This window comes from Hypanus sabinus, chromosome 4, assembly GCF_030144855.1.
Source record: "Hypanus sabinus isolate sHypSab1 chromosome 4, sHypSab1.hap1, whole genome shotgun sequence".
Lineage (NCBI taxonomy): Eukaryota > Metazoa > Chordata > Chondrichthyes > Myliobatiformes > Dasyatidae > Hypanus > Hypanus sabinus.
This window is the reverse complement of record NC_082709.1, coordinates 124,397,170-124,416,561: the sequence shown is the minus strand read 5'-3', so window position 1 is coordinate 124,416,561 and position 19,392 is coordinate 124,397,170. Positions and strand designations below refer to the sequence as shown.

At 42.6% G+C, this 19,392-nt stretch overlaps 1 protein-coding gene across 2 annotated transcripts in view; it reads right to left on the bottom strand.

Annotated features, from left to right (window-relative positions):
* Nucleotides 1-17,674, bottom strand: part of b4galt4 (UDP-Gal:betaGlcNAc beta 1,4- galactosyltransferase, polypeptide 4) — a 39,361-nt gene extending 21,687 nt beyond the window's left edge. The window contains exon 1 of one of the 2 annotated variants that reach the window (XM_059968084.1): nucleotides 17,502-17,674. The gene's annotated coding sequence lies outside the window, so the exon portion shown is untranslated. The other variant, XM_059968085.1, reaches the window with a different exon arrangement.
* Between the last annotated feature and the right edge of the window lie 1,718 nt (nucleotides 17,675-19,392).

Genomic DNA, 19,392 nt, shown 5'->3' with positions numbered 1-19,392 from the left:
AGATTGATAGAGCCCACCGTTCACTAGCAGCTAAACCAGCTCCAGCACAGAGACCACGCCCGGTTATTCTTTGCCTCCACCGCTACAAGATTAAAGACCTCCTGGTTAGAGAGGCCCGGTGGAGAGGGAAGCTAGAATACCGCGGCCAACAGATTCGGGTTGCGGAAGACTTCTCTCCTGAAGTTTTGAGCCTGCGAGCTGAGAATAGAGAAGTCATACAACCGAGGACTCAGGCCTTCCCTACTATATCCTGCACGGCTCCGCATCACACTTCCCAGCGGTGATAAGAAGTGGCTACGCTTGGTTGACGAAGCACGGAACTACATCAATAGTCTTCCCACTGCATGAAACTCTTCATAAAATACTCTTCTGTTTGCAGTGCTACACTTTATTCTTCTGAATTCTCAAATGATAACATTTTGGTGGAGAATTTTTTAAACAGCTTAAATATCCCCATGCTCTCTCCTGATTTCAAAATGAGACTGAACGAGCCAATATCATTAGAGGAAATATTCTCAGCCATTTTGTCACCGCAAACTGGTAAATCTCTAGGACCCGACAGGTTTCCTGTAGAATTCTTTAAATAATTTTTGTCACTGCTCTTACCTCAATTAAGCTTGGTTCTATCTGATCCGTTTTAACAAAGTAAATTGCCAGCATCATTTAATGAGGCATGCATCATTCTTCTAGTGAAGAGAAGCAAAGATCCAACAGAGTGCTCGTCATACAGGCCAATCTCTCTGTTGAATGTCGATGTCAAAATTTTAGCTAAAGTTTTGGCCTGTAGACTGGAGAACATCCTACCCTCAATTATTCCTGAAGACCAAACTGGCTTTGTCAAAAAACGCCTCCCCTCTTTTAAATTACGCCACCTCTTCAATATTTTATACTCACCTTCAGTTGGGATCCCTGAATGTGTCATTTCCTTAGACGCAGAGAAAGCGTTCGAAAATGTGCTGCTTTAGAAAAACTCGATTTCGGCCAAGTTTTATCACATGGATTAAATTGCTATATTTGCATCCCACCGCCTCTGTTTTAACCAACTCTCAGCAATCCCATCCTTTCAACCTCAAATGTGAAATCCGTCAAGGGTGACCTTTAGTCCTTTACTTTTTGATCTGGACATAGAGCCACTGGCGATTGCATTCCGTAGTTCTGCTGACCTGACAGGGATGGGGGGGGAGGGGGGTAGTTGAGCACAAAGTTTCCCTTTATGCTGAAGAGCTTTTACTTTTTATATCAAACCTGATCACCTCCTTACTGATGTTCTCACTCCTTGACAAATTTAGCCAGTTTTCTGGATACAAACTTAACTTACACAAGAGCAAACTTTTTCCAATAAGTAGAGAAGCACAAACATTAAAGATTCATAACCTCCCTTTTAAGGCAGTAAATAACCAATTTATTTATCGTGGCATTAGAGTAACAAGGAAATATAAGTGTTTTTTTTGGAGAAAACTTCATTAATTTGTTAAATAAAACAAAACAGAGCCAGAGCCCTGTCCATGTCCCTGATGGGCCGAATTAATGTTCTCAAAATGAACATCCTTCCTAAATTTTTATACCTTTTTCAATCCATATTAATTTTCATTCCTAAAGCCTTTTTTGACTTGCTGGACTCAGTCATATTGTCCTATTTATGGAAGGGCGATATGACTGGCTTGTATCTTTCAAGTCCAATTCTACATAATCATCATAATCCGAAGGTAGAGCATTCCTATGAAACCATTTGTAATCCAAAATGTCGTAAAGCGAAGAAGCAATTACCATTAATTTAAATGGGAAAAATTTTTCAGTGTTCCTAGACCCAAACAAAACCTACCAAATCAAAGCAAGTAACACATAAAACCTAAAATAACACTAGCATATAGTAAAAGCAGGAATGATATGATAAATTTACAAGTAGAAATATTGTAGGTATGGTGTAGTTTATGGTGTAGTTTCACTCATCAAACTTGGGAAGGCAGCGAGCCAAAATCGATTTGGAGAAAAAAAATTGGCATGTACACATATACGTATGTACGTACGTGTGTGGGCACATACACACACACATATACGCATGCACAAACAACTGCCCGCACAAGGCTTCACGGTCATTGTAGTCTTTCTCGGGGTAAACACACATATAAAGTGGGCATCTTTTTTTCGTAATAACTAAAATCCTCTTTGGTTAGTGAAAATAGTTACTAACGCAAGTCTTTTGTAACAGCGAGTTGTCATAAAGCGAACATTCGAAAAGCAGGGGCCAGCTGTAATGAAATCCTCAGAAAGAGGCGACACAGAATCGGAAGGTGTAAAATCATTGTGGGTAGAGCTAACAAACTGCAAGGGTAAAAAGACCCTGGTAGGAATTATATCCGGACCTCTTAACAGTAGCAAAGATGAAGACTACAAATTACAATGGGAGCTAGAAAATGCACATCAAAAGGGCAGTGTTACAAAAGTCAGGCGAGATTTAAATATGCAGGTAGATTGGGAAAATCAGGTTGGTGCTGGATACCTAAAGGGAAAATTTGTAGAATGCCTGAAAGATATTTTTTTTTACATCTGGTCCCCACGTCCCTCCCCACAGAACTCCCACCTGGCACTTATCCCTGCAAGCACAAAGGTTACAACTGTCCCCACACCTCCCCCCTTACCACCATTCTGGGCCCCAGGCAGTCCTTCCAGGTGAGGCAACACTTCACCTGCGAGTCTGCTGGAGTTGTCTATTGCATCCGGTGCTCCGGTGCGGCCTCCTCTACATCGGCGAGACCCAACGCAGATTAGGGGACCGCTTCGTCAAGCACCTACGTTCTGTCCGTCACAATAGACAGGACTTCCTGGTTGCCACCCACTTCAATTCTGTCTCTCATTCCCATCTAGGTATGTCCACACATGGCCTCCTCTACTGTCATGATGAGACCAAACTCAGGTTGGAGGAGCAACACCTCATCTACCGTCTGGGTAGCCTCCAGCTTGGTGGTATGAACATTGAATTCTCCAATTTCTGGTAATTCCCTCCCCCTCCCCTTATCCCAGGTCCCTCTCTGCCCCTCTCCCCTTTCAACTTTCTGCTTCCTTATCTCTACAGTTCTTTCATGCTTATCCCCTCCCCTCCCCCCTTTATCTTTCCTCTGATTGGTTTTCCACCTGGCTCCGCTAGGCCCTACCCCCTCCCTTATCTCTATTACTGGGCTTCGGCCCTCTCTTCCCCTCCATTCCTGATGAAGGGTCTCGGCCCAAAACGTTGGCTGCTCTTTTCTCACGGATGCTGCCTGACCTGCTGAGTTCTTCAAGCGTTGTGTACGTATTCTTTGATCCACAGCATCTGCAGTTGTATTTTTATGTTTTTTTTAGAGCAGTTTATGGTTGAGCCCACTAGGGGATTAGCTATTCTGGATTAGGTGTTCTGCAGTGAACTGGAATTGATTAGAGAGTTTAAGGTAAAAGAACCCTTAGGGTAAGTGATAGTGACATGATAGATTTAACCCTGTAATTTGAGAAGGAGAAGCTATAGTCAGATGTATCAGTATTACAGTGCAGTAAAGGGAATGACAGAGGTGTGAGAGAGGAGCTGCCCAAAGATGATTGGAAGGAACACCAGCAGAGACTGGGAACCTTTTAAAAACAAACCACAGAAAGCAACTAAAAAAGTCATTAAGAAGGAAAAGACAGAATATGAAGCTATCCAATAATATTAAAGAGGTTATCAGAAGTTTCTTGGAAATATAACAAGTAAAAGAGAGTTGAGAGTAGATATCAAATTGCTGGAAAGCGGTGCTGGAGAGGTAGTAATGTGGGACAAGAAAATGGCGGACAAACTGAGCACGTATTTTGCATCATTCTTCCCTACGGAAGATGCTAGCAGCGTGCTGAAAGTTCAAAAGTGACATGTGGCAGAAGTGAATGAAGTTACCACTACTTGGGAGAAGGTACTTGGGAAACAAAGGTCTGAAGATAGATAACTCACCCAGACCAGAAGGTCTACACCCCATTGTTCTGAAAGAGATGGCTTGAGAGATTTTTAGAAGCACTAGTGATAATCTTTCAAGAATCAAAAGATTCTGACATGGTTCCAGAGGACTGGAAAATTGCAAAAGTCACTCCACTCTTCAAGAAGGGTGAGAAACAGAAGAAAGGAAATTACAGGCCAGTTAGTCACATCTTAGTGGTTGGGCAGATATTGGAGTCATTTATGAAGGATGTGATTTTGGGGTACTTGGAGGCACATGATATAATAAGCTGAAGTTTGCATGGCTCCCTTAAGGCTGCTTTACAAATTAAGAGCCCATGGTACTACAGGAAAGACACTAGCAAGGTCACAGCATTGGCTGATTGGTAGGAGACAAACAGAGGAAATAAAGGGAACCTTTTCTGGTTGGCTGTCAGTGACTAGTGGTGTTCCACAGCGGCCCATGCTGGGACCGCTTCTTTTTGGATGATGGCAATTGTGACTTTGTGGCTTAGTTTGTGGACGATACAAAGACAGGTGGAGGGGCAGGTAGTATTGAGGAAGCAGGGATACTGCAGAGGACGCAGACAGATTAGGAGAATGGGCACAGTGTCGGGAAGTGTGTGGTCATGCACTTTGGCAGAAGAAATAAAAGGGTAGACTATTTTCTAAAAAGAGAAACTTGAAAAATCTTTGGGGTAAACGGACTTGGGAGACCTCATGCAGGATTCCCTATTGGTTAATTTTCAGGTTGAGTTAGTAGAAAGGAATGATTGTTAGCGTTCATTTCAGAAAACAAGAAAATAAAAACAAGGATGTAATGTTGAAGCATTCAAGGTGTCACAGAGTATTGGAGGGACCTGCTGAAGGGTTTCAGCCCGAAATGTCAACTGTACTTTTTCCCGTAGATGCTGCCTGGCCTGCTGAGTTCCTCAAGCATTTTGTGTCTGTTGCTCAGATTTTCAGCAACTTCAGATTTTCTCTTGTTTGTGACTTGGATTATTGTGAACAGTTCTGAGCACATTGTCTAAGAAAGGAAGTGCTGACATTGGAGAGGGTTCAAACGAGGTTCATGAAAATTACTCCGGGAATAAAAGACTTATATGAGGAGCCTTTGACAGCTCTGGCCCTGTATACAATGAAATTCAGAAGAATGAGGAAAGATCTCATTGAAATCTATCGAATGTTGAAAGAAGTGGATATGGAGAGGGTGTTTCCCATGGTAGGAGGGTCTACGACCACAGGACTCAGCCTCATGGTAGAGGGACGTTCATTTAAAATGGAGGTGAGGAGGAATTTCTTTAGCCAGAGAGTAGCTGTAAGAGCACCATATTCTGTGTCGTACATTTATTATGCTATTATGGTAACTAGTCACATTAGCGGAGGAGGGGGTGTTAGGGAATAAGTTAAATATTCATGCTTTATTCATAGCAGTTTGTGGCGGGCATCATACCTTCGTTCCACTGAGAACACGCTTAATATTGCTTAATTGTATGTTTGCTAATTGCTACTAAAGAATCAAAATAAGGAATTTGACTCTTTGGAGTAATCATTGGAGCTGTGGGCATGATACACAAGTATAACAACTCTGTCTGGGGTCACAATATGCTACATTTTGTCAAAGATTTTAGTAGTTATACCAAATAAACATCAGCATTCACACCAACCTAGAGCAGCTTGGGGCCAATATGAATTTTTCTTTGTTGTTCACACTGTGAATTTGTATTTGAAAACACAGTTTTGTTCACACTTCAACCTGAAAACACAGTTCTGAAGTGGTAAAAGTTGCTGTGTCTAATTTGCTGGCTGTGAAAGCTGCAGTGGTGGCTGCCTAAAGTGTTCTGTTTGAAAAGCTGAAGAATAGAAATAACTGAAATGCTCCCATTACTGAAAAGCTGAAATGAAACTGGCACTGTATTGTTTCATTTTCACACTTGGAAGACAAGATAATTTCCATTAGCAGCAGTGAACTTGAAGCTGAGGGAGCAACTAAGCAAACGCACAATATTGAAGGCAAGTTCCCTGGGGCAAAGGAAAATATTTACGAAGTCAAAGTGCAAGCTGTACCACATACAAAGACAATGAGTTACAGGATGATGTACAAGCTGCAAACTGCATGTCTAACATGCCTGTATCACGTTCTGTTGCTAGCAGTTCGATGTCCCACGTGTTTGATACCACATCAGTACGTGCTAAAATGGAGGTTGATTCAGCCGAGTTGCACACAAGGCAACAGACAGAAATAAGCCTGACTTGTATTGGAGTATAAAAATATTATGGAGTATAAAACTTGTATCGTTTGCTGTGTAACTAGTCAGTCTGCTATGCATGTACCCAATTTAGTAGAATGAAGTCTTAGAAATGTAGAAGACAATAGTATGTTAATGAGAGGTAGCTAAAGAAATGTTATCTGCTATGCATGTACCCAAGATGAAATGCTAGGAATGTAGAAGACAATGGTGTGTTAATATATGTTAATGAAAGGTAGCTAAGAGATGTAGTCAGCTTTGAAGTTTGCTATTTGCTATGCATGTATCCAATTGAATGTAGAAGACAATGGTGTGGTAATGAGAGGTAGCAAAGAGATGTTTTGCTTTAAACTCCTTTGCTGTGTAACCAAAACTATGTAGTCAGCCTTGATGTAGATTATGTAGTTTGAACTTGCTGTTTGCTATGCATGTACCCAATTTAGTAGGAGAATGAAATCTTAAGAATGTAGAAGATGGTGTGTTGGTGAGAGACAGCTGGGAGATGTGGATTGGAACATGATTAAGTCAATGGGACGTACATGTGAAACTGGACCAGGATTTTGCTATAAAAAATGCTGTGTCCAAGGATCGGTGGGCAATCAGCGACTAGCTCACTGACTGTCTCAGCTTTGATTTGCAAATTAAAGTTTAACCCTTCTTGAAGAATCTTCTGCGTCTCCTGGTCATTTGTGAGGCACGAAAAACCTCGACACTTGGAGGAAAAGTCGGAACAGTTTTGGGGGAAATCAGGAAGAACTTGCTATAGTAAGAATCCTAAAATGTCGGCCAGCGAGCGGAAGAAACAATTGCTGATAGCAAAAGTGTGATGTGTGGGGGAAGGGTGACCTGAGTGCTAGGTGGCCGAAGTGTTGTCTCTGCAGATCTGAGCCTGCAGTGCCCAAGGCAATGGTCACGTGCGGGTCGACCTAGGCCGGGGGTCGGCAACCCGCGGCTCCGGAGCCACATGTGGCTCTTTTACGTCTGTGCTGCGGCTCCCTGTTGCTTTGAGAAATAATTGGTTGTGGCGACCCTTTTCCTGGCACATCCGAACCGACTCACAATTAGATAGCCTACGGGGGTTTGCGAGCACAGAGCTTTGGAGCCTCTGCGCCACGGGGGGCAGGTTGAGGGAGGCTTAAAAGTGAGGCTGAAGATTTCGAATAAAGTTTTTTCCTTCGACTGCAGTTACCGACTCCGTGTCGTAATTTTAGCGCTGCGTGTAGCACACCGCTACATGGTCAGTATTTAATTAAAATGTATTTTATGTTAGTTTGTTAGTTTTTGAAATGTAAATCTAAATTTGAAGATTATGGTGATCTTGTACAATCTAAATAAGACGTTGTGGCGACCCATTTCCTGACACATCCGAACCGGCTCACAATTAGCCAGCGTTCAGGCTAAGGGAGATAGCCTACGGGGGTTTGTGAGTACGTGTCTTTTGCAGCATCCGCGCCCATGGGGGGCGGGTTGAGGGAGGCTTAAAAGCAAGGCTGTTTAGTTCGAATAAAGCTATCTTTGACTGCAGTTTACTGACTGCGTGTAGCACACCGCTACAACGTGTTTTTATCGCTGGCTGTCCAGAGGGGAGGTGCTGAAACGCTTTGTCACGTGTCTGGAAGAAGTGAAAACTTTCCTGGGCAGCAAAGGGCTCACCTTTCCTGAGCTGGAACAGCCAGAGTGGCTGGAAAAGCTACACTTCATGGTAGACATGACAGCGCACCTGAACACGCTGAACACAGCTCTTCAACGGGGTAAGGACGTACAGCCCTGCACATGTTGGAGGATGTTTTGGCATTCGAGCGCAAGTTGACGTTGCTTGCCAGAGATTTACAGAAAGGCACATTGTCTCACTTCCCCAATTTGAGAGAGTTCAAACAAGGTCACGACTTGATAAATTTGGAGTATTTACATTCTGCAATCATCGCAATGCAAACATCGTTTGGGAAACGCTTCTGTGAGTTCAGAGAGGAAAAAAACACATTATCCTTCCTGGTCACTCCCCTAAGCATCAATCCATCCCTACTGAATACGACTGCATTGTCAGGTGTGAGTCAACCTGAACAAGTATGATAAATATTTTAATTGCCTATTATTTTACGTATATTCATATGTTTTCATTGTTCAGTGAAATAGTCCTTTTATTTTTCAGGTTGACAGCTGGCTGACGTTATTTTTGGTTTGCTGCTGGCGGCAAATTTAAGTTTGGCGTTTTTCATAAATACAAGAAGGACTCAAATAGACGTTGAGTATTTTACTTAAAAGTAACCTTCAACCCAACGTCTTTTTTTCGGAGTTCAAAATGTTTTTGTTGCATACAGAAATGTAATTTCGTTTTCTCTGCAGGAGTTCATCAATTTCATAAATGCAACACATTATAGTTTGTTTATACATAGCATAAAGGCAAAACAAAACGTTGTATGCAGTGTTATTTCATTTTAAATGTCAAACGGGTTTTGCGGCTCCCAGTGTTTTCTTTTCTGTGGGAAACGGGTCCAAGTGGCTCTTTCAGTGGTAAAGGTTGCTGACCCCTGACCTAGGCAAAGGATCGACCCAGGTAGTGGTGGACAGTACTGACCAGGGTATAAAAGAATGACACACCGTTGCGAGGCCTCTGGGATTTGGGCTCCCCACAGTTTAGGTCATGACTGATGCTGTGGACCGACTGGAACGGAGTGCTGCAGTTAAACAGGCTCACTCAGCTGCGCTTCCGAGATAAGCAACTTAGCAATAAAGCATGTTGTGTGCAGCACTGCACGTGCAAGGCTCATTTCCATTGGATCTTTTGGCACAGCAACTATGAAGGAAGATGGAGGAGCTTAAGATGCAGGAAGAAATTGTAGCCAAGATAACACAAGTTAAAGTGTTAATGGCTGCAAGTGTTCCAGCAGCTGGAGGTAATCGCCATGGCCTACACGGCAAAGGATCTTTCTTGGCGGCCTACTAAATTAGATGATGCAAAAGCCCTTTAAAAGTATTGCCTTTTTCTTAAAGGTTGTTGCAGCGCTATGGGAGATGTGCAGGGCATTCATGAGTTGCCCGTGCTTGCTAATATGAAAACTGTCATAAAAAATTTGTCCAATGAACTTTGGAAAGAATGGAGATCGGCAGTGTATGAATTGCAAGAAAGGCAAAACCATTCAGTTACTTTCACTGACATAGTTGATGTAACCCTTCCACCGCAAGCCTATAATGAGTTAGCTATAAAGGCTGATTTATACTTGTGCGTACAGGCTACGCCATAGCCCTGATTTTCACTTCTGCGTCACTCTACGCCGCAGTGAGCATGTGTTGGTGTGCGCCAAAACGCTAGTTGGCAGTGGGGTTTCTATGCCACAGTGTTGAGTTTCTTTGTAAGAGACATGGACGAGGAAACGCATTTCAAACATTTTGCATGTCGGCAGGGAGATTTTACGATTTGGTTCATCTATTTTGCATCGGTGTACAGACATGGCGGAGAAGAAGCAATGGAAATGCGATGCTACCAAGTGGACCAATCACAGTTGTTGCAGTTTGCGTCGTCGTGATGCATCAGTTTTTTGGGAAGGTGCACGTCACCCTACAGCGTAGGGTACAGTATAGGTACGGAGTAGGGTACGTGGTACCTACAGCATAGATGCGACACACAAATATAAATCAGCCTTTACTGTGAATACAGGCTCACAGCAACATAACACAACAATGCATGGGAATAACGATGGAAAGGTCATTTCCACTAAATAAACACTTCTAGGGTAAATATGATCTGGGTAAACACAACCAGAAAATTTGAATTGTATCTTCCAAGGAAAACCAAAAGCAATTACTATATAATCACTGACACAACCATGCAAATTTACCATTCACCAAGAAACAGCAGATTTTACTCATACCAGTACAAACTTAGATCAGAATTTTATTGATGAAAGTTTTCAAATTATAACAAAGACAATTATACTATATAATACAAATTAAAGAAAAGGCCCATCACATTATGTAAGTCTATATTGTCCACGTAATCGTGGAGCAATCAATTCCGTTTACTTCACTTCAGTTACTCACAATACTGAAACAGCTTTGCACCAAAGAACCTGCATCAGGAACCAAGCATTCATGGATTTCCAAGGGAAAAAACATCAAATTTTCTTCAACATACTGTGCTAATGAGCTAACTAAAAGTTACCTGCAGTCTCTGTGAGACCATTCTCCCACAGCAGTATCTGTCCTTCCCAACAGGTTCTGTGAGCAACACACCATGTTCTTTATCTGTTTCCATTCTCCTTCTTTCTCTTGCTTCCATCACAAGCTCTCTAGAAAATGGCTCCTGATTTTATTCCCGCACTCTCTCCAAAACACAAAATCCTATTGGCTAATTCCACAAGCCTAACTTAATCAACTAAATTTTTAACTTAAACAGCAAAACAAAAGTACCCGAGTGTATAATGTAATTAGACCATAAGACATTGGAGCAGAATTAGGCCATTCAGCCCATCAAGTCTGCTCTGCCATTCCATCACAGCTAATCCCGGATCCTACTCAACCCTGCCTTCAACACCTGCCTTCTTATTGTATACTTAGATGCCCTGACTGATCAGGAAACGATCAACTTCCACCTTAAATATACTCACAGACTTGGCCTCCACCAGCCTGTGGCACAGCATTCCACAGATTTACTGCTCTCTGGCTTAAAAAATTCCTCCTTCCCACTGTTCTAAAGGTTTGCCCCTCAATTTTGAGGCTGCACCCTCTAGTACTGGAAATAGTTTATTACTTCTGAGTAAATAGCAGAGAAAGAAAGATGATAATTTTCATTTACTATACAATACTAAGACAAAAACCAGAGAAAAAGGAAATGATAATCCTTACACAGGCACATTAAAGAAGAGTTTCTTTTTGGCAGATTTCATTGCTTTCTCTTTAAAAAGCTTATGGGAAAAAGGTAATTCACAATCAGAGCTATTCTGGAGCTCAGATTAAAGTGCGTGGTTGAAGGCATTTTTCCCCTGATTAAGACATTGCAGGTTGCTTAAAAGAATCATTGTAAGCATATACTACATTCTCAGATGATTTGACAGCTTAATCCTGAATAAGGTATCACAAATGGGAAAAGGAACACCTATTGCATTTTGAGAAAATCGGCAGAAAATAAAATAGTACAAGTAGTATAATAAAACCCAACAGCATAACTTTATTAATAAAATATTGCATGGTCTTAAACCAGGGTATTACATTGCTTTAATCGAAAGGCAAGTGAAGACCCAGTGTTTGGGAAACCATACAAATCTAGATCAACAGCACTAATTAAAGGCATGAACAAAACTGGATCACAAACTCATCCTCCGACTGGACGACAAGGTTGCAGATTCAAAACAAGCCACAAACGAAGCAAACATTGTAGCAAGAGCCGCCCTGTTATCTAATGGCCTCATATGGCCATTATGCTTTCGTAGATCAAGGAAGCTCAGCAGTGTTCTGCACAGAGAGCCTCTTGACAAAGCTCAAACTCACAGGCAAAAGGAACGCGTGTTCCCTGACGAACCACGGGTCTAGAGAATGTTGTAACTATGTCGTTTGAGGATTGGAAATGGCTGGCTTGGATAGTGAAAGCTATTGTGAACAGCTTAACATCCATACAGCTGTACACAAAAGGAACATTCCTCGTCAGAAAGTTTCACCTGAAGTGTGCTCATTTGCCAGAAATTGATTCAAAAGTTGATGTTGATAGGGGTGAAAGTGCCCAAGGCATCTGAGCTACTGCAAGTGATTTGCAGTGTTACTGATGGACCCTATGCAGTCAGAACAATGCCAGCTTGGACCATTGAAAGGAGACCATGATGGTAGAAGAGACAATGCTCAGCCAAAGGTTTTGCACTTTGTGTTTGGATGTGATTTGGCAGCAGCAATTCAGGACAGATTTGCCTTAGTGCAGTCAAGATGGACAACCTGGTCTGGCAGAAGAAGACAATCCAGGATAGACTGCATTAAAAGGGTACGTGTGTAAGTGTTGAGATCTCATGTCTCCTGTGTTTTAGTAACAAGTAGTTGTCATTACTCTAGTATAATAATTAGAGAGCTGGAACGTAGGAGCCAGTTACGCGTTTATTCTGGTGACCACACACATTAGCAGGGAAGTGGTAGAGTCGAAAGGAATAAGTGTTCAGGCTTATTTTGTGGCAGTTTGTAGCTTGGGACTGCAGAGGTCATATCTTTGCTGACCACTGGCATTCTGCTCAATAATGCTTGCGTATGTTTGCTAATTCCTACTAAAGGATCAGAATAAAGAATTTGACACTTTGGACCAATCACTGAAGCTGTGGGTGTGTCACACAAGTATAACAACTCCATCTGGGGTCACAGGCTGGTGGCAATTGTCTTGTTTTGATCAATTTTTGCCACTACAGTGGTGAATCTGTGTAATTTGTTGCCAGAGGCAGCTGTAGAGGCTACGTTACTGAGTATATTTAAGGCAGAGGGTGATAGATTCTTCATTAGTCAGGGCAGGAGGGGATACGGGGAGAAGGTAAGAGTTTGAGGCTGACAGGGAAATAGCCATGATGAAATGGGGGAGCAAACATGATGGGCCAAATGGCCTGATTCAGTTCCTATATCTTATGGTCTAATTATGAGTTAAAACAGGACCAGTCTTAGCCACTACAAAATAAAATAACTGAAAATGGATTTATGATTAAACCCCAAAACCATGAAATTATTGATATTTTAGAATAAATGACCTAATAAAATTTAAAATTCTGGAAAACAATCTTATGAATTACCAAACTAAATTTCTGCAAATTTGAGATATTAAGTACCATCCTATTGCTGAGAAATTTATTAATCATTCACACACAGGAATAATTTCCACTGTCGCAACCCAACTTATTTTTCATAATCTTCAGTTTCAAAACAACATCCGCCATTGCCTTTAATTGCCAATTTTTCTGTATAATCTCTTCAAAACAGCCATCATTCCCCATTTTAACTCCTTGAATCTACTTTCTGTTCCATGGATAGCATATCACAGTCTGTAGCTTTTAGTGTTACAGTACCCACCTCCTCCACTATTACCAGCTCATCTTAATCTGATTCCTTTGCAAGGTTATTTCTAGTTTGAATCTTAGCTAAGTTATTTTCTATAATGGCACCACCCTGTGGTGTATTACAGGGCCTTCAGACTCTTCAGATTACCCAAGAGTCCTTTACACCATCTTTTGACATTTGAACATGAGGGATACAAGTAATAGTAGGGCACTTGCCTATTCAAGCTTGCAACATCATCACCAAGATCATGATCAGTTTCTAGTACAATCACCATATCACTCAATCCCATTAATATTGCAGAAGGTATCGAATTCTGGTTTGAATGAAGATGACTGCTAAGCCTTGATAGCCTTTGCAGTCCCTTGGCTTCACAATTATTCATGGTCAACATTTACCGTAAGACATAGAAGCAGAATTAGGCTACTTGGCCTACTGTGTCTGTTCTGCTATTTCATCATAGCTGATCCATTTCCCTCTCAAACCCATCCTCTTGCATTCTCCCCATAACCTTTCATGCTCTGGCCAGTCAAGATCCTATCACCCATTGCCTCCAATGCATGCAGTGACTGGCCTCCAGAAGTGGGATTTCCCTTCAGAGAGCCCAAGATGCGTGGGATTTGCGAGCAGGGATGCTAGGCTAGTTTCCCTGCTGAGTGTTTCTGTGATTCAATTGCTTGATACTCCGGTCAAGGGCTGAAAACCTACTTCAAAGTGGTACAGTATTCCTGAGCTAACTCCTACTTTTGAGCAATCTTGTTAGTGAACCCAGACACAACACAGCTGTTTATAGCATCATCAATACTGCCTGTTTCAGTTTCTATAAAAACTAACCACCACTATTTTGACTCAGTGCTCCTCATAGTACTTTTACTGAAACAATTATTTCATGATCAACACCCTTATCATCATCTCAGCCTCCACCTTCTGCAAAATCTCTTTACACCCTGAACTGCCCACATTCTCTCCTTATTCAGCTACATGTTGATTGGCTCCACCTGCCCCCACTGGGTCAATATAACTGCAATTTTCACCCTTCCACTCTGGTAATCTGTCCAACTCAGGTCTCCACTCTGAACGTGGGCTATGTGGCATTCGTCCAGCCCTGCCGCTCACATCAGCCAGATAACAGCCATGTAACACTGAACCAGGTCCTTCAACCAGAGTCTGTGCCAAGTATCAAGCACCTGTTTATGCAAATCCTGTTTTATTCACCTCCCATCAACTCTGTCCATATCCCACTGCTCAGCTACACACTTCCAACAGCTTAACAGCCCTGTGTTTTTTGGTATACAGGAAGAAACTGGAGCACCTGAAGGAAACAAACAGTGTCGTAATTCAGGGCTGAACCTAGGTTCCTGAAGCTGTGATGTAACAATTCCACAGCATTGTGCAACCCTTTAGTATAAACTCCCTTCTCTCAAAATCATCTCATCTTTGACTCCTTCCGATGACATAAACCCCCTTCACATACAAAAAGAAGTTAATTTCCTTTCCAAAATTCTTTTTCCAATGATTCATTCCCAACATTCACATTTCTGTATATTTCTCATTTTGGATCAGTGACCCAAAAATTATCTGTCCTCCTCTCTGTATGCTGTTTGGCCGGTTCAGTCTTCCCAATTTTTTTTTTTGCTTTTATTTTAAATTTACAGCATCTTTTTTAAACAAAATGTTTCAATGTATTCAAAAGACCATCTTATCCTTCCAACACACACAAAATGCTGGAGAAACACAGCAGGCCAGGCACTATCTATTGAAAAGAGTAAACAGTCGATGTTTTGGACCAAGACCCTCAATTTATCTTATCCTTATTTTAAAAAAGTTCTAAGAATAAACTGGGAAATTATAGGCTGGTGAGTATGATGGCCAGTGGGAAAATTATTGAAAGGTATCTAAGAGACAGGATATTTAAGTATCCGGATAAGACAGGGGCCTGATTAGGGATAGTCAATATGGCTGTGTGTGTGTGTGGGGCAGGTCATGACTTAACCAATATTTTGTTTTTTTGAGCTTATCAAGAAAGTTGATTAAGGAAAAGCAATGGATGTTATCTACAAGGACCTGAGTTACAGGGAAAGGTTTAATCAGTTAAGACTTCATTCCCTGGAGCATAGGAGAATAAGGGAAGATTTGATAAAGGTCTACAACATTATGATGGGTTGAGATATCGTAAATGCAGGCTTTTATCCCTCACTGAGGCTGGGTGAGACTGGAACTGGAGGTCATAGGTCAAGGATGAAAGGTGAAATGTTTAAGGGACACCGGGGTGGGAACTTCTTTACTCCGAGTGTGAATGTGCAACGAGCGGACAGCAGAAATGGTGGATGCAGATCACTTCCAACATTGGAGAGAAGTTTGGATAAGAACACTGATGGGAGGGGTATGGAGGGCAATGGTCTAGCTGCAGTTCAATGGGACTAGGTTTGACACAGACTAGATGGGCCAAAGCCCACTTCGATGCTGTAGTGCCCTGTGACTAATCTTCCTCCCTCACCTTAAACCTACATCCTCTAGTTTTTAATCAACTTGCACTCTAAGGGCACCATGAAGTCCTACCCTTATTTGGCTTCTCACAATGCAACCCCAGTTCCCTCCTTTCTTGTACAGATCTAGATATACAGCACTGTAAGATCCCGCGCCGTCAGTTACACCCTACTAATGAAAAATTTGCTTTGTACACCATCGATACTCAGTGGAACAGCGCATTGTCATACACAGGAAAATCAATGGCTGAACTCAGAATACAGTTAATGAGAAGTGTAGTGCAGGCAGGATATACAGTGAGGTAGATTATGAGAACAAGAGCCCATCGTATTGTAAAGTGAACCGCTCCATTGTCTTATGACAGTGGGACAGAAGCTGTCTTTGAACCTAGTGTTACTGGTCACCTCACTACAGGAAGGATGTGGACACTACTGAAAGAGTGCAGGGGAGGGTTACAAGGATGTTGCTTGAATTGGAGGGTGTACCTTATGAGAATAGGTTGAGTGAACTTGGCCTTTTCTCCTTGGAGCGACAGAGGATGAGAGGTGACGTGGTAGAGGTGTATAAAATGATGAGAGGAATTGATTGTATGGAGAGTCAGAGGCTTTTTCCCAGGGCTGAAATGGCTAACACGAGGGGGCTTGGAAGTAGGCACCGAGGGGATGTCAGGGGTAAGTTTTTCACAGAGAGTGATGAGTGTGTGGAATCTGCTACCAGCGACTGTGATAGAGATGGATACAATAGGGTCTTTGAAGAGACTCCTAGACAGGTACATGGAGCTTAGAGAAATAGAGGGCTATGCAGTAGGAAGATTCTATGCAGTTTCTAGCTTACATGGTCAGCACAACACCAAGGCCCTTCGGCCCACAACGTGCTGTAGATTTCTGTGTTTATACTGCTTTCGGAACTTTGCATCTCCTACAACACACAAGTCAGCAGGTCAGGCAGCACCTATGGAATTGAACAGATAGTTGACGTTTCAGGCCATCTTTTGCCTCTTCTGCCCGATTAGGGGAGAAACGTGTCCGGGATGGATGAGGTCGTCGCTTTGCCGGGGCGGCGAGAAGGCTTTAAATCTTTCAGCCACTGGTGAAGTGTCTCGACAAGATACGCCTCTTTATTTCTTTCCGTAGGTGCTACTTGACCTGCTGAGTTACTCCAGCATTTTGTGTTTGTCAAGCCTTTAACCGCCCATAAATTTCCATGGCACCTTCATTAATTATTTTTTTTTAGCAACCATCCTCCTTTTACAAATTTGTTATGTTTTTTTTCCCCATTTATTCCGAAATCCAGTCCTGCCCTGCTGTTTCTGATTTGGCCGCTGCATTGACAGTGTTCAGGAAGCAGTAAGCAATGTTTTAATCCAACTGGCAACATGACAAGCCTTTTCAACACCTTAAAAATACTTCACTTCAGCTTGTCGTGATGGATTAAATGTTTTTTTTACAAATCTCATTTTTCAATTTGAATACACTTTCTCTCTCTCTCTTTCCTGAAATGCCTGCCAGCATTCCCTGACAGGAAGTACTCCACTTGAGAAACACTGGAGACCCCCGGGAGTAGCGACGGACACCGCAGCAACACAAAATAAAAATGAACGAGGCAACATGTCTAACCGATTATGATAGAATCCCTGATACGCCACCAATACGCGCACAACAAGCCTCGATTACCTGTTACAACCAACACCGCCACAGACGGGTCAGTTATCCAATCGTCCACTCATCGCTACATACATTTAAATTCTAGCCCTCGCTTCCTCCCCTCCCTGAACGAAAGATGCATCCGTACAAAAACCCAAAACGACGCCACTCGCTCACCCGAAGCCATCCGGTGCCCGGCAGCGGCCGCTGGAAAGGGCAAGAAGCGAGCAGCAGCCGGAAAATGGCCTACGGCTGTGCGGCCTGCGCCGCTGCGTATCAGTCACTCCGCCCACACGGCGCTGCGGAGGGGGCGTGGGAAGCCATGCGCCCCGAGCGGAGGGAGGCCGCGTTCTCCCGAGCAAACTCCGAACACCAACTCGCGCACGTTGCCCCTCCGCTGGACGCTTTCAATTGTCCAGTGCGCATGTGAAACGAGCGCTCGAAGTAACGGCATTGAAAAGGCATTTGGATGAGTCGCTGAATTCGAAAAAAATTTGCGGGTTATGGGCCAAATACGGGAAAGCACGACTCGCTCAGGTGGGCATGTGAAGATTTTGACCCACCCCAAAATGTTGACTGCCTATTTCCATCGAAGCGACCTCACCTGCTGAATTCCTCCAGTGCTTTTTGTTTTGGTTAGCACCGACAAGCTGGATATAGCCTGTATCCATGTTATATCACTCTAGGATTGTGACTACATGCTCACTCATAATGAGCTTTCAAGCAGCATTATGAAGGACCCCACACACCCCTCATACAATCTCTTCTCCCTCCTGCAGTCTGGGAAAAGGCTCCAAAGCATTCGGGCTCTCACGACCAGACTATGTAACAGTTTCTTCCTCCAAGCTATCAGACTCCTCAATACCCAGAGTCTGGACTAACACCAACTTAGTGCCCTCCGCTGTGCCTATTGTCTTGTTTATTATTTATTGCGATGCCTGCACTGTTTTGTGCACTTTATGCAGTCCTGGGTAGGTCTGTAGTCTAGTGTAGTTTTTTTCTGTTTTTTTTAACGTAGTTCAGTGTAGTTTTCATATTGTTTCAAGTAGTACCATGGTCCTGAAAAACATTGTCTCATTTTTACTGTGTACTGAACCAGCAGTTATGATCAAAGTGACAATAGAAAGTGAGGTGACTTGACTTGAAATGTTCTGACAAAGAGCTTCAGATCAGTAACAGTGACTTTCCCTTTTCGTAGACGCTGTCTGGCCAGTTGAGTAATTCCAGAGTATTGGGTTTTTATATCAGATTTCTAGTACATGACTTTCTTTGTTTTTCTGAAACTTTTCATTCCTCAAACTCTGAGCGCTGAGTGTGTTTGTTCCTCAACCTCTTTCTCTGCAATATTCATTCGGCACCAAACAAGATCCACCTAATCTTCAAGAGGAATGGGCAACTGTTCATCCAAAGATCAGGAGGCATCTGAACCAAGATCATTCCAGCCCCAGACAAGACTGCATAGGTTCAGATACCAAGTCCAATGACCTTGTTAACTCATTCACTAAAGCAAATGAAAGAACAAGGTGAAATGGCATCAACCTATTGCCGCCCAACGACTATACCCAACAATAAAGGTTCACAACGAGGCCATGGGAAATATCATCCACTTGAAAATATCAAATCCATATCCATCATATGAATTTTTGAAGAGGTAACCAAGAGGAATGGTGAGGGCTTGGAGGCGGACATTTTCTATGTAGACTTTAGCAAGGCCTTTCACAAGGTCACACATGCAAAGCTAATGTGGATCAGATGGGATCCAGAGAGAGCTGGCTGACTTTGGTTTGATGGTGGGAACACGAGTGATGCAAGATTGGTTTTTCTTCAGATTGGAGGCCTGTGCCACATGGATGGGTGCTGTTGTATAGAAATGAGAATGTTCAAGATGTGTTTGGTAAGTTTACAGCTGATGCTAAAATATGTGGTAATGTATTGCAGACAGTGAAGAGGTTATCAAAAATTTAAAAAGCAGATCATGATCAGCTAGATAAATGGGCCAAGCAATGGAAATGGAGTTTAATTCAGATAAGTGCAGTGTTGCACTGTGAGATGTCAAACCAGGTTAGGA